Here is a 14,854-nt window from a genome sequence, read left to right on the forward strand (position 1 = left end):
GGAAGAGAGAAGGGGAATCTGAAGAGGAGGGAGATGGGACTTCCCTACGAAAATCGGGTTAGTCGCGTCCTGCAAGCCCTGGGAGGGATCCAGGACGGAGAAGCTCACAGGCTGCTAATGGGCTTGGTAAGACCTCACTTTCCAGGCTGCTTTTTCAACTTCTGGGCTTTTGGCCAGGTTGTGCCCAAACTTTTGGCAGAATGCCCTGGAATTACCGGCCAGGCGGCTCTCCTTGTGCCCTGGCCTGTGAATCCCTGCCTCCCAGTGTGCTCTGCCCCAGGGGCTTTTGCTGGGGGCTCTGTCACTTGTCCCCCCACCCTGCCTGCTCCAAACGTAGTGATCTGCTCACCCTGCTGAGGGAGGGAGCCCCGGTAGTGGGCCCACACCTGCTCCATCCGATGGCCACTGGCCAGGGCTGTACTTGCCATGCTCCTGCTGTCTCATGGTGGCTGTCCTCTGGCTAAGTTTAAGCCTTAGCCCCCTCCCGGCATGCTGCACGGCTCCCTCTGTCTGGAACAGTTTCCTCTGGCTCCTGTTGCTCTGGCCTCATAACAGCCTTTTTTTTTTTTTTTTTGTTTTGAAACCTGCCCGTGGACACGCACAGAGCCAGAGCAATGGTGACAGTTTATTTAATTCAAAAGAGGAGCTGGTGAAGTGAAGCCATGCTGAATCCTCATCCAGTCTGTAACAATTACCTGCCGTGCATTTGACCTTCCTGAGCGTGACAGGGATTACGAAGCTGAACTAGAGCGTGAGGTGGCCACACAGCATCCCATCCCGGGACAGCTGTCTTCTCTGCTGAGCCTCCATAAGTTTCTGTTCTGCCAGGCACATGTGGATGTGCTAAAGCAGCAGCATGACGTATCAGCCCGTGCTCCTGCCAGCTGGGGCACAAATGTGTGCTGCAGCGCTTTTGTTACTGAATTCTGTGCAGAATTCAGCACTCAGCCCGCTTGTGAAGGTGCAAAGTGTTCACAAGATAGTCTTCAGCCTCCCATCAGCCCTTCCTTGTCTTGGAGCCAGCACATCGTCCTTCTCCCCCGCAGAGAAATATGTGATACAGGGAGATATCTCCCCAGTGAACCCAGATAAACAGCTGTACATCAAAACCTGCTATTTGCAGCTGAAGGATTATTCCCCTCCCTTATCACCACCCACCACAAAAGAAAAAAAAAAGACGTCAAATCAAATTCTAAATGCAGAAATGCTTAGGAAAGAGCAATAAGTAAAGGTCTGAGTGATTAACAGCTTCCCAGACTCTCGGGGATCTTCACTGCCGGCATGCCCTTACACATGCACAGACGGCATGCAGCTCAGGGGGGACAGCTGTGCTCCCTCCCTCTCCAGTGTAAGGACACAGGTAATGGGACTGCATGTGAATAGGACTCTAGTCCAGATTTCAATTTCCTATTTATTTCCTCCCTCTGCACTCCCTCTTTCTCTCCTCACCTTGTTATCACCCATTCGTTGTTGCGCACGTCCTTCTGTTTTTTTCTCTGCCTGTTGTTATCTTTTACACTGGATGCAATGTCTGTGCCTCTCTCCTGCTTCCCTTCCCAGCACCGTCAATTCTCAATTTTATCTAAGGCGCGGCAATACACACTATCCTTCCTACCGCCGAGACCTTCAAGGCCTGTAAAAAAGAGCCAAATTTCCAGCTGTCATTATTAAAAACACCTTGTTCCACGAGGAACAGAACTAATGAAACCGGGTTTCCTGTGGCTTCATCTCTGACTCACTCGTTGCTATAACCTCGTCTCCTGTTTCTCTTTCATGTCTGATGTGACATCTCTTCTCGGCGGCGAGAGGCGGCAGCCGCTGTTGCTGGTCCGGAGCAGGACGCGTGCTGCCTGCACAGCGTGGCTGCCTGCACTGCCGGGGTGACGGGCTGCTGACAAGCCCAGCCCTGAACAGCAGAGTTCCTCCTGCATCTCTCTCTGTTGGAAAACTAATTTGAGTCTCTAGTCACTGATGCTCACAAACCCCTGGGAACTTAATTATCTTTGAGGCTTCTACCTCTTTTATTCATTTGTTTGCAGCTAGCCAATGTGTTCTGACATTTTTATAGGGGGCTGATGGGCAGATAAACAGCCAGATGATTGATTATCAGCCTTTAGGAAGGAAGGTTGTCACCCTGTGGTCATGGAGATAACCTGAGAGCAACCCAAACAGCTGAAAAAGAACCTCAAATCCTTTAAAATGATTAAAATTACACTTTCTGTGTGCAGAAAATTTTGATTGTCTACATGCCCACGTGCCCGAGCAACCTCATTACATCCTGCTTGAGGATCTCCCGCATCTCAGCTCTCTTCGGAAGGCGGGGAGGGGGAAAGGATTCCTCCTCGCATAAGCAGCAAGGCGTCTGCTGTACGGGGCAGCAGCTGTAGTCGAGATTCAGTCTGCCCTAGCACCGCTGCTACCGCCGTCCTTTGCAACAAATTTATATCAATAAAGGGAATGCAAAGAGCACAAGAAGTAGGACATTACCTGAATGGTTTTCGTCTCTTGGTTAAGATATAGACAAGGGCTTGACAAGACTTTTTCATTCTCCGTCTGAGTGCAGGCCAGCGTGATGTCTTCGGTTCTGATAGGGCACCGCATAGTCTTCCGCTAGTGCCTGAAACGACCCAAATGTACATATTTATATTTTCACAGTCCATAAATCACCCTGGGATCTCCTTTTTCTGGATTAAAAGTGCCAGATAAATCTAAGGTGTTATTATTAGATTTATGAAATGTCACTGTGCACATCCTGATTTTCATGCCCTTTGCACCGAACTCACATGGCAGATCAATTTGTGTATATTGGGTTTTTTTGCAGTTGATGGATTTCTCAGTGCCCATTTTCCAACAATCCAGGAAAAAAATGTTTAAGGGTAAAATAACCTTAGGTCGATTGTAGGATTTCCTTTTTTTTTCTCCTTTGATGCTGGAAAATATTTGAACCACATGGAGCAGGTGGGTTTTGGTATTTTCTAACCAACCATCACTTGGTACATTTTTTTACCCCTGTGCAAAATGTTACCCAGTCAGAATTTTGCTCTTGTTTAATTTAGCAGACATTTTGTGTATACTTTGCTACAGATATAAATTGCTGCACAAAGGTATGAGATAGAAAACCAGCAGGCCCTGGATACAATTTCCATGTGGAATCAGCAGAAAACCTTATATGGATGTGTACAATGTCTATATGCATATGTACAACTATTGCAAGTAGCAGCCCTCGCAGCCAGGACTTGACATTCTGACATTGCCCTGGTTGTACCCGATTCTGTGTGAGCCCGGTTAAGAGATCCTTGGGTAATGAAGAGGTTCATACGGGCAATGCTTGTATTTTTTAATGCCACCTTGAATTTTCTGAGGAATTTAATTTAAAAAGAAAAAAAATCAAAAGATAAGAAATATCAGCAGAAAGCTTAGTCTTGTTTCAAAATGTAGGTAAACTGAAAATGAATATAAAATGTTGACTAGTATTTGGCCCCGCCCTTTTTTTCTCCTCCTTTTTTAAGTAGACCCTTCACAAACACACCCCATATATAAACCAGACAAACCAGCATTTCCAACTTTAATTAAGGCAGCTGCCTAGCTAAGTGCCAAAGCCACTGCTCTGCTATCACGAAGTAACCATTCGTTTTCACCACAGCCAATACACTTACACTTGATATTATTGCTAATTCTGCCACTCGTTGGAGAACTGGCTGTTGGAATTAGTTAACTGCCATGCATGTTGTGATAAATATATCTATATTGTAGAAAAAATAATGGAATCTCATTATCTGCTAATATTTGAACTAGTTTTATTACGGAGAGCTGGGCTGTGGGAAGACAATTACAAGTAAGGGTGCATGATTACAGTGTGCTGTTCAGGAGTGGAAAATTAGATTTAACTATTTTTTGCTGGAAATAATGCATCTTTTTACATCAGTAACCTCAGATAGTGTATAATTAATATTTTCCAAACATACATTGCAGAAGTTTTGTGTTTATACTATTCAAGTGTATCTATCTGGACTATAGTAAAACATACAGCTAAAATAGTAGGAGTTTAATATGGTACAACAGAGTTAGAGAAGCATTTATCATTTTAAAAGACTTAGATCAATCAGAATTCATCAATGACACATCGGTTAAGATAGAAAAATAAAGTATTGACTACTTAGGCAGAGGCTGTGTTTCACCTTTTTATTCATAGGAAGTTTTCCAAGATAATATGGGTATTTTAAATGACTAGCTGAGCTTCCGTCATGTGATGGCAACTAATCAATAAATGATGTGTCATTGTTGTGGCTCGGCATGTCAAATAGCTGCATTTCAGTGTCCGTATTTACAGGTTTGGAGCAATCTTTTTGTTGTGCATTTCTAGCTCATTAGCCCTGATTTTAAAAGTGGTTATTTTCATGTCAATGAAATTGGTAGAAAAATCACGTCTTATCTGCTTCTGCCACAGGGAAGAGATGGAATAGGGTAATCAACAGGAAACTTCAGTTACTTAACACTGCTTGCCACCCCATGTGGGTTTACTAAAGCAGCTTTTCCTCACGAGCAACGTGAAAAATAAATACACGGCATCCTGCTAGACATGTTGGACATTTTGATGCTCATGGGAGATGGTAAAAGGAGGAGTGTTTTCAAAAGCAGCTTTTAGCATACATAAATCATGAGGTTTGTACTGAGGCCTGGGCCATCCAACTCAAGTGATTTTGGTTAGATAACAGCACGAAGATGGACTAATAGAGTTTTGATTACCCTGTCCATCTCTGTTGCTTTTGCCTATCAAAACTCGAGCGCAGTCTCAATCTGCCATATGAGTAGTGCCCTGCGTGAGTAGGTGAACTGGCTGGTCAGCACACATCCAAATCTCTGCTTTAAGAACAGTGGCATACAGCTGAAAAGGCGTTAACCTTTGTCAGGATCTCCCATTGCCATTAATCACATTTTGAGCGCCTTTGCCACTGTGTCAGAGTACCTAAAGAAATGCTCTTGATGAAGGCAGTTGGTTCACTTGGACTCCGGCCAGAATTAAGCGGTGTTTGTCCTCAGAGAGAGATGCTACAAAAAACTGGCCAAAATGCAGTCGCTGTCTTTTGTCTGCAGTAAACAGCCCTCGTTCATCAGGGTATTGCAAAATCTCAATGTCATCTTCGCATCAGGCTCAAAAATGACTTTCTTTTCATGTTTTAGTTTATTAGACGATTAAGTTATTTTCTTCTGGACAATGACTCAGGACGTAATAACCCCCATGCTTATCACAGGCATGTCAGCTAACTGGAACTCAGGCAATCTGAAGTGAATTGTGAGAGTTTGTGTAGGTTTCCAGAAGTACAAAACTCAGATGCTTGGTTTTCCAATGGCTCTGGTTTATGTATATATATATATATATATATATATATGCGTCAAGTCTGTGCTCATATTCCTTCCCTGGATGCAGTGTAAGAAAGCCTGGATCTTCACTTCCGAAGCGATTAATAGTTGAGGCTGTGGCTGTATTTCACTCTAATAATTCTTGCAGAAACTGCGCTCCTCTGGGACAAGACAGAACACAAAGTCTGGTGTAAAATTTCTGAGAGCTGAACAAAATTCAGTCACATCAAATCAACTATGGAACTGTCTTGCACGGTGGCTCAGGCAAATCAGGAAATTTTATCATCTTTTAGATAGTTCTGAATGTTTCTTCCCTTCAAGAAAACTTTTACAGCATAAATGCATTTCACTTCAGGTTTCTCTTAAAAAGGAGAAAATGTTGCGATACCCAGCCACAGCCAGGGTGGTGCCTCCTCCCAAGGCTTGTCGCACAAGGGGGCACGGTTGGGTGGAGATGTCCCTCACCAATGTCCCTCTGCGCCATGTGGTCTTTCTGCTGGGACCACATCTATTGTGCAGTCTCGTGGATGGGGGTTCACAGAGCCAGAGGGCTGGGAAGGACCTCTGAGGTATCCAGTACGTACCCCTGACTGGGAGCAGTATCATCTACACCTATAGGTAAATTTTAATGTGTTTGTCCCCGTCTATTAAAAATCTCCAGTGATGGAGGTCTGAGCATTTTGCAGGCCATCTACCTACTGCTTAACTGTTATTGTAATACTAATATCCCATCTGAATCTTCCTTGTTGCAGATGAAATACTTTGCTCCTGATGCTAACAAGGATGCTGAAAACAGGTAGGTTGTTCCTGCCTCTTCACAAAACCCCTTTATGTATTTGAAGACTGTGATTATACCTCCTCTCAGCCTTCATTTCTTTACATTCCTCCTCCCTCATTCTTCTCATGTAAGCTGAGTTTTCTAGGTCTCTGATTATTTTCTGGACTTGTGTAAGAAGTGGGCAGCTTCATCCTTGAAATGCATTTATTAACACTGGCCATGATCCTTCAGCCGAGCCCTTACCAGCAGTGAATATAGTGGAAAGATCACCTCAGGTGCTCTGCAAGTTGTACTGCTGTTTTATGAAACTTGGATGTCTGAGCTAAAAGGGCTATGGAGAAATGAGGCACTGAAATGGAGGAAAATTGAGGCATGCTGGTGAGGGAAAAGCGGAGCCTTGTAGTAAATGGTTTTGCTTCTTTAAATATGGCAATGCTTCTAGTGAAGGTAAAGCCTACTATGATTAAATGATGAATGCCAGTGTTATAGTACCCTGAAGATGTTATTTAGTCTCACTGGAGTTGTTTTGTTTTGCATTTAGCCTCCTTTTTTTCCTGACTGAGGTGGAAAAGTATGTAAAAGTAATAAAATATAACTTAAATTAACTAGCAAAATAAGTGTCCAGGAGGATAAACTTCACTAAAATAACCAAACACACATGTAGATGTTTAACCAGACAGAGCTACACTCCTTTTACATGAGGGAATTAAGCCAAGTCCTGCTTAGCTGCCCAGTGCCCGAGCTGAAGTACCCTGTCAGTGCAACTCTAACCCAGCGAGGTGACTCCTGGGGCAGCCATCTCACATCCAGCAGCCTGAAGCCTGGGCAGAGGGGTTGAGCCTGAAGTCACGTTCATTTAGAGACATCCTAGAGCAGCAACTGCAGCTTGTAGCCAGCAACGCCCGTCTCCAAAATCTTCACTCTAACTGCGTTGTTGCTACCGTTGGCGCCTCTCCCAAGCAGTACTCAGCATGGTGCTACATGGAACTGAGCGCATGAACACTGAGAGTAGCAAATGATGATTAATGAACACCGTGTCCCTCTGTTACACTGTCCTTCCCCTCCCAGCATGTCCTTGATAATTAATTTCTTCAGGAGGAGTTTCAGATTATGGCTAAGCTGGTCTAACGTTCTCTTTCCATGACTGATGGTCCCCATCCCCTTCCCTGCTTCTGGCCATGTAATACCCCAGCATCTCTTCGTCCAGCTCCGGTATGTATCTGATCCCATAATGAGCCTCTTTTGGGAGCCAACCATCAGAAAACAGCAAGAAAAAGTGATATTTTTTTTTTTTTTTCTGACAATAGTGCTCCCACCGCTGGTTCACCACAAGGTCAGGATGGTGCCAGCAGCGGCACATGGATTGGAATGGGGTGAGGGATGGGACACGGAGGCAGCAGGCCACTGGGTCAGCCTCAGCATCCCTTCTTGCTGTTAGAGGGGAAAATAAAGTCACGGGAAGCAATCACCAGGTGCTTCATTTGTGTTCTCTCTTCTGAAATCTGTGTTTTTAACAGTACCTGAGCTTCAGCTCCTACATTCCTCTGAAGTTGCAGCTGTCTGTGCTTGAAGTAGGTGGGAGGCTTAAGAATGAGAATGTTACAAAAAGGCAATGCAGTTTTAATCCTTGTTTGATCATCTATTTTTCTGTAAGATTCCACATGCACACCCCCCCTGCCCAGGGCAGTCCCAGAGCAGAAGGCAATAATGCAGTAGGAACATTCACATATTAAGCTTTCTGCATACCAGCTATCATGGGGCGTAAGAGCGCTGTGCATGTGAACTCCTGCTGCCATCCGCCTCTCCAGGCTCCATCACTTACAGAAGGACGGAGACAGCAGGCAGGTCAGCAGAAGGCAGAAATCATGCAACATGAGAAATGGCTGGAGAATTGCGACTGGCAAGCAGGGGACTCGTAAGAGGCAAATATTAAAGCTTCATTCCAGTTTTCCTTGTTAGGATGCTGTTAGGCCTCCTACAACAATGACGAGCCTGATATTATCTCAGCAATATTGTATGGCTGAGAGCTGAATGAGGCTCTATCGGACATTAGAATCTCCCCCTAATGTTTTACTTCTGATACTCAGGAAATTTTGTTCTGCACTTCGACCAGAAGAGAAATCGCCATTTGAATAAAATAAACAACCAAACATTTGGCAAATACATTATTTTAATTGTAAATGTGGTAACTATTTGGAAACGTTGATATTTTCTGGCAAGCGCAGTGCACACATGTATGTTATTAGTCACCCAACACATTAGATTTGTGATAAATATACTTCTTAAAATAGATTTGCTCAGTGTTTAGAACTTTTGTCTTCTTTATTCAATAAATCTCCAAAACTGTAGCAGATGGAGAGGGCAAAAACATTTTTCACCTCAGAATGGAATGATTTGATGGAATTTCACCAGAAAGACAACTTCTGTGTGTTAATAGCATCATATTCAAAATGGTTACTACCGTGGATGACAGCGCTGTATTACAGGCTTATGACGAGTATTGCTATAAGGCACATTTAAATCTAGTTTGGTAAGGAAGGGTAGAAAGAAAAATAACTTCAGGTACTGCATCTGCTCCTGAATCTTTTAGCAGTTTTTGTGGTTTGACATACATTCTTATTTTTACCATGTTTTCCTAAGAAAATAAGGCTTATGCAGTGATGTTTGGGATTTTTATCTGTTCCCCAATAATAAATTTGGAACCATGACCTAATTTCAGGTTTCATATACATTAAAGTCCTAGAAATTTTGTAAAAATAAGTATAGAGGTAGAAGAAGCCAAATCAGTGTCCTCATAAAGGAAAAATGTGATCTCAGTGAGGTTGAGGACATGATCCTCATCAAGGGATCGAAACAGGAGAGAGATTCAGGTATGTTTCAGGCATGGGAAAGGGTTCAAATGGTTGCTGGCAGTTTTAGACACTAAAAAAAGCCATAGCACCAGCTACAGAGCTGACTGATTTTGATCACTTCATTATCCTTCTTTCTGTGTGAAATATCCCTGTAAGCAGGAAAGTGACTGTTGCGTGCATTACACAGAATGAAGGAGAGGTTTTCCTTCATTTTTAGTTGCTTTGGGTATTATTCACAACAGCAACAGCTTACAACCAAAATCTTGTTTCTCTCTGAATGTTCGAGATACGTGACCCACTGAGAACGTACGCAGGTTTGGTCTCCTGGGGTGGCTGGTAGAGGAGCGGACTCAGGTCTTGATCTCACCAATATTTGCAGCACGTTGTTAACTCTGTGCCTATTGATAGCCCAAATGGGAGTATTTTTATAGGTTTAAGACGAAGCACATGTGTAAGCGCTGGCAGGGTCAGTTCCCACCAGCTCGGTGTTTCTATCAGCTAATGGAGCCGCTCTCTTAACTCAGGTGAGGCTGACATGGGTGCCTTACCGAAGGTTTAATTGTCACCAACGGTTCATGTTAGCAGCTAAGTTTTCACATTGTTTCTTTGTTTTCACATGGTGCTTTGCTGGGTTATGAATCCCTTTAAACTGGCACATGCCTGCAATTACATGTGAAAGCAATATTCATTGTCTTTCAGAAACGTGTGCTGCAGAAGTCCAAGATGGAAAACTAGAGTGAAAGGTCTTTTTACATGTGAAAAACATAATCGACCTATGCTAACAGCTGATTTCAGCAGCCTCTTCTGTCACACTCTTGTGGCCAGGAAAAGGAAGGTTCTTTCTTCCTCCAAGAAAATTGCCCCCCTAATGTTACTCTGAGGCGGGGTGAGGAGAGTGAAGAGGAAATTATTGTTTCTTCTCTTTTCCTCATTTTGTTCCACTCAAAGGCTGTTAGCAGCCAGTGAAAGCAGTTGTGCTCCTGTTGGCTGCCTTCTTTCTGTGTTAGGCAGAGGGAAATGACAGCCTGCTGTAAAGGAAGGGCCCTTTTCACCAGAAATCATTGAAATTCCCTTATCCTGGCCCTGAACAAGCAAGCAAGGAAACAACAGCAGGAGACAGCACGATGTGTTGGCAATGGAGGGGAACAGGCATGGAACAATTGATGTGAAAGCCTTCAGCTGAAATCAGCATGTGGCCCACGCAGCTGGCCAGCCTGGCCGCCCGTAGCTGCAGTGAGGTATTTACACCTCGGACAAAGTAAGAGGAGTGCTAAAAAAACATGAGAGAATCATTAGACTGTGTTTATTAACAACACAGTGCTTTATCTTCAAAGTACTGTGCACAATTAACCAACATATTCAGCAAGAGCGGTGAATGGATAGCATTCATTATCACCCAGTCGCTATCTTACAAAACGGATTTAAAGTGATGAGAAGATGCACTTGAAGCCTTGGGAAGGAAGATATTTAACCTACTGTTTGAACTGGTGCAACAACATTTTGAACTACTTCATGCCATCTTGTCCTTTCAGTCTCTTTCACCAGGTGAGAATTGCCCACAGGCCTGAGAGGACATTTCAGTGTCCTCTTTTATCATTTTGGTATCTGCCCATTAGGAGCTAGAATGAAATCAGTTCACTTCATAGACAGATGTGATTACTCTTGGAAGACAGTCATCACTTTCAATCATCAGCAGAAGTGGTCCTAAACCAATATTTTATGTGAACATCCTCACCAAGTGTGCACCTGGCTTCTGGATACAGGGGAAGCTGGACTGGAACTGTGCTTGCTTTGAACCTAAAACATGATGCCTTCTCCAGATTCGGAGTGGGTGGCTATTCAATGGCATTTAGATCAGTCCCTAACTCCCGGGTTGAATTTAAGCCACTGGTAGCAGCAAAAGAAATCTATCATCTAGTCTGATCCTCCAAGGCAGCCAGTTTCCAGTTAATTTCTGATTAGCTACAGAAATGATACATAAAGTCAGACATTCCTACATGCTCTCACAAAATAATACGTAGATTAGAAGACAAAATCAATCCCAGAAAGAGAATTCAGATCATGGAGAGCTCTTCTAACATAAAACAATATAGCGGTGCTGTTAGTTGTCTGAGTATTGTCATTTAGTGAATAACAAACCTTTTCAAAGTGATCTTGTCATTCGTAGGACAAAGTCCTACTTCAATGTGGATGCACAAGTACCAGTTCCAAGAAATACTGGCAATCTTTTCATTAAGGCTTTTTCCTCCCTCTCTCTCTCCCTCCCACCATCACTCTTTTTTCCCCCAAAGAAAGCATTGCACAATGGGAGCAAGAGGAATAATCTGCGGAACTCCAGGTCAACAAGAAGGTCTCATTTCTATTAGATTTGTTGGGAACCTTTAGATTTTTTTTTTTTTTTTTAAGAGTGGGCTTCTAGTGCTGCTTGCTTCTGTAGAGTCTTTGTAATTTTAGACCATTTGAAATGACTCTGAGCAATCCTTTGGATGTTTTTTAGGGCTTTCTAAAGAAGACCTACTCATTATAAACATCACTAGCTCCAGTAAAAATAGAGCTTGCACACAAGTACCAAAGTACTTCCTTCTGCTTCTGTTATGTTTAGTTTAATGTGTGAGAGATTATTTGTTCAGCTAGGATTTTATTTGTGATAACAGCCTGATAAATAGAAAAAGGCAGTGATTAATTTATGTTTTTATTAAACTATCAAAGCTTCAAATAATATTACAACATAAATATTGTGAATTGAAATGCTAAGAACTGATGAAATGAAAATAGTAAATAAAAAGGTCTTTGATGGTGCACACTTTAGTCCAATTTGTACCAAACAGTAATCTGGCCATACAGAGAGCTCAGGAGCCTAAAATGCAGGTCCAAGCTGTGCCACGGATTCCTCTGCTGCCTTAGATCACCATTAGCAACTGCATTTTTAAAACAGTTGCTGATGTGCAATGTTTCCGTCTTTGTATGCCCTAATGAGAAAGTAGGAGTCTATCCAGGACTGCTCCAGAGGCCTTGGTGCTTCAACTGTTTGGCTGCAGTGGGCCAAGCTAGGCACCCAGCCTGCTGGAAATGAAATGAAGTCTCCCTTTGTTGCACACATTCATGGTGATGGGAACTATATGTGCACAACGTGGCCGAGTTAAAATGACTGTGGTAACTGTGACATTTTATGTTTCCTTCCAACTGTAGCTAACTATCCCAAAATGTATTTTGTTTTTAATGCCAACACATTACTTTAGAAATTTAAAACATACATGGGCCAAAACACTTTGCGTCTTCATTTTTATTTTTGTTTCATAGCTGTGATTTCACAAAAAATCCAGTTTTGGTTTAGAAATTAATGGTAACCTACAGTATTTCATGTACCCGGAGTATCATCCCTTTGCAGGCCAGGAGAAAAAATTGAAGCAGTTGGATTTGCAGCTATTGATCCTAAATGGTATGACAGCAGGACCACGACATTTCTGTTCTTAAATTGTACTGCAGCCCGTACAGGGATTAAAGGCCCAATTGCTGTGCCTAAACAGGCAAAACTCTTGAACTGTTAGCATTCAGCCTTACTTCGTAGTTCAGACACAACTGAAGATCTTGGCAATTCAGAACAGAGATGTATGCGCTTTCCCCCTTCTCTATTCTTGCACAGTGTCATACGGCTGGAGGGGGCAGCTTGGGTGGCACCAGGGCGGAGATGCACCGCAGCCTGCTCCGAGCCACCCTGGTAGGAAAGGGAAGGTGGTGCAGGCTGCCAGACTAGGGTCAGGAGGAGAATGGCTGTTAATATGAGGCAGCCCTTTAGGCAAAGTGCTTAAGACCCACCACAGAAAAAAAAGTGTAAAGGACACATAGCATGAGCTTCTTAGCAGGATTGTTGCCAGACTGCTTTGTCTCTTGTTTGTGGAATCATCTTAGATGTGCCGCTGAAGTGTAAAGGTGTTGAACTGAAATGCCACTTCTCCACAGGTGCCTGCTCTCCTGCAGTGCGACAGCAATTGCTCCTGGATGCCCCTTCTTTCCTGGTGGTGGCAAACTGCCTGTGTGCAAAGGGGAAGCCAAGATGCTCTGCAAGTAACACCCTCACTACTATGGAAAATTGTAGAAAATATAATTAGCCTTTGTCCCGCTAGGATTCAGTCAAGGCTGTCACAGCAAGGAAGGGTGGAAATGTTCTTGGCTCACTTGTCTTCAGTCATTGCCTCGCTCTGTTCTACACGTGTGCTCACCTGCATGGGCTGCCGGACTTCCACCATTGTGCATTGCTGTAGTGGCTTCTTCCCTAGAAACCTGGAAGATCCAATACCTCCACCTGACTCGAAACTGGACTGTGATGGGCAGAAGCAGTATGCAAATAGCAAGCTCATAGGTGACAGCAGAGCAGAAGCCTATGGCTATGACTAATGGTGCTGGGTTGTCCCATCAGGTGCTGGACTTTATAGCAAAATGAAAATCTGGAGGTGTGACATGGTGCATGATATTTAAGATGAATGTTCCAGTTCTAGTAAATATCCAAAGAGACAGAGGAGACAGATCCTGAATTTGCATTTAAATGGAACAATAATCAGAAGGGGAAAATGACCTTTTGCTGAAGTAAGAAGGAAGGGGCAGGAAAACTGGAAAAAATGCCTATGGGCAGCAGTGGGAAAGCCAAAGACTGTAGCATGCACAGATAATATCTGGCTTACAACATCTGCTGGTACAAAGCCACTGTTTTCTCCAAGTTGGTTTGAGTCTGCTGAATAACTTTACTCTGATCCAGACATTTGCATTCTGTGGCTTCAGTGTTTTTGACCTAGCACTTAGGATCCCTGAAACTGGGTTTGTGAGTGAACAAGGGTCCCAAACAGGCAGTTAAACAGCACATGATTCTGGCTCCAATTGTTTTGTGGTGGGACTTGCAATTGCTCTTTCACTTACTATTCCTTCAGGCAAACAGACTTTTTAATTCCTGTGCATTTCACAGGAAGATTTGCAGATCTGCCCTTAATGTTTTGCTTCATCTGATTGTTGTTAAGAAACACCAGGGACTTGAACTTGAATTCTCTGCCTGGAGACATTTTTGTTTGCTTAACAGACAATCAGCCCATACAGTGAAATTTTGAACAAAACTTTCTGCAACTCCAAACTGTATTTCCTATGTTCTGTTAAAGTTAGATTGGTAGGCTTCAGAGGTCTGTGCATTACGCAGTAAATGATTTATCCACAGTGTTCTTCATTAGCGTGGAAGGAGTGAGATTAATTTCTTGGACAAAGACTCTTTTAGGGTTGAATTTTAGGGTTGGTTTTTAGAAAGCCACATCAGTCGTGATCTAATTGCACTATTTCAGCAGAGCTGACATTTAAAGTATGTGATAATTCTACCACTTCAGACAACCACCATTTCAAGGACTATCTCCTAGAAACTAAATTAAGGATCATCTAGATTGAAGTAAGAAGTCTTGAAGCATTGTTGAATAAAAAGAATATAAATAGATTAATCTACAGGGAAAATAATTGTGATTTGTTTATGCAGGAATTTGAGATATACTAGCATTGAGAACATGCAGGTGGCCAGTCAGCCAGAAAGTTTTCACTTACCAGAATTTCAAGTCGTCTTTGTTCTACTGACATAAATTTATTGGTAAGAAGACAGCCGCGTTTGGTTTTGATGCTTAAAACTGCATATTGGGAGAAATGTCTCATGGATTAATCTTAATAAATGTCACTCTCAAAAGATAACCAGCTTCAAAATCAATCTGTCAATCCCAACCACATACTTGTGGTTAATACACTCTTGGTATTAAAAGTAACTTTCCACAGTAAAATGTTGGAAGCGGAGGTACTGAGGGGTCTCTGCCTGGAAGACAAACTGTGAGGGGCTCACGTGGAA

At 43.0% G+C, this 14,854-nt stretch overlaps 1 long non-coding RNA gene across 1 annotated transcript; it reads left to right on the top strand.

Moving 5' to 3' along the window:
• Nucleotides 1–1,023: 1,023 nt before the first annotated feature.
• LOC148054525 (uncharacterized) lies at nucleotides 1,024–14,650 on the top strand. The gene is made up of 3 exons (XR_015706985.1): nucleotides 1,024–1,360; nucleotides 6,114–6,157; nucleotides 12,952–14,650. It is a non-coding gene; the product is annotated as an uncharacterized LOC148054525 (long non-coding RNA).
• Nucleotides 14,651–14,854: the final 204 nt, after the last annotated feature.

Source organism: Nipponia nippon, unplaced genomic scaffold (genome assembly GCF_047370975.1).
Source record: "Nipponia nippon isolate SJK-2023a ecotype South Korea unplaced genomic scaffold, ASM4737097v1 scaffold_3, whole genome shotgun sequence".
NCBI classification, from domain to species: Eukaryota; Metazoa; Chordata; class Aves; order Pelecaniformes; family Threskiornithidae; genus Nipponia; species Nipponia nippon.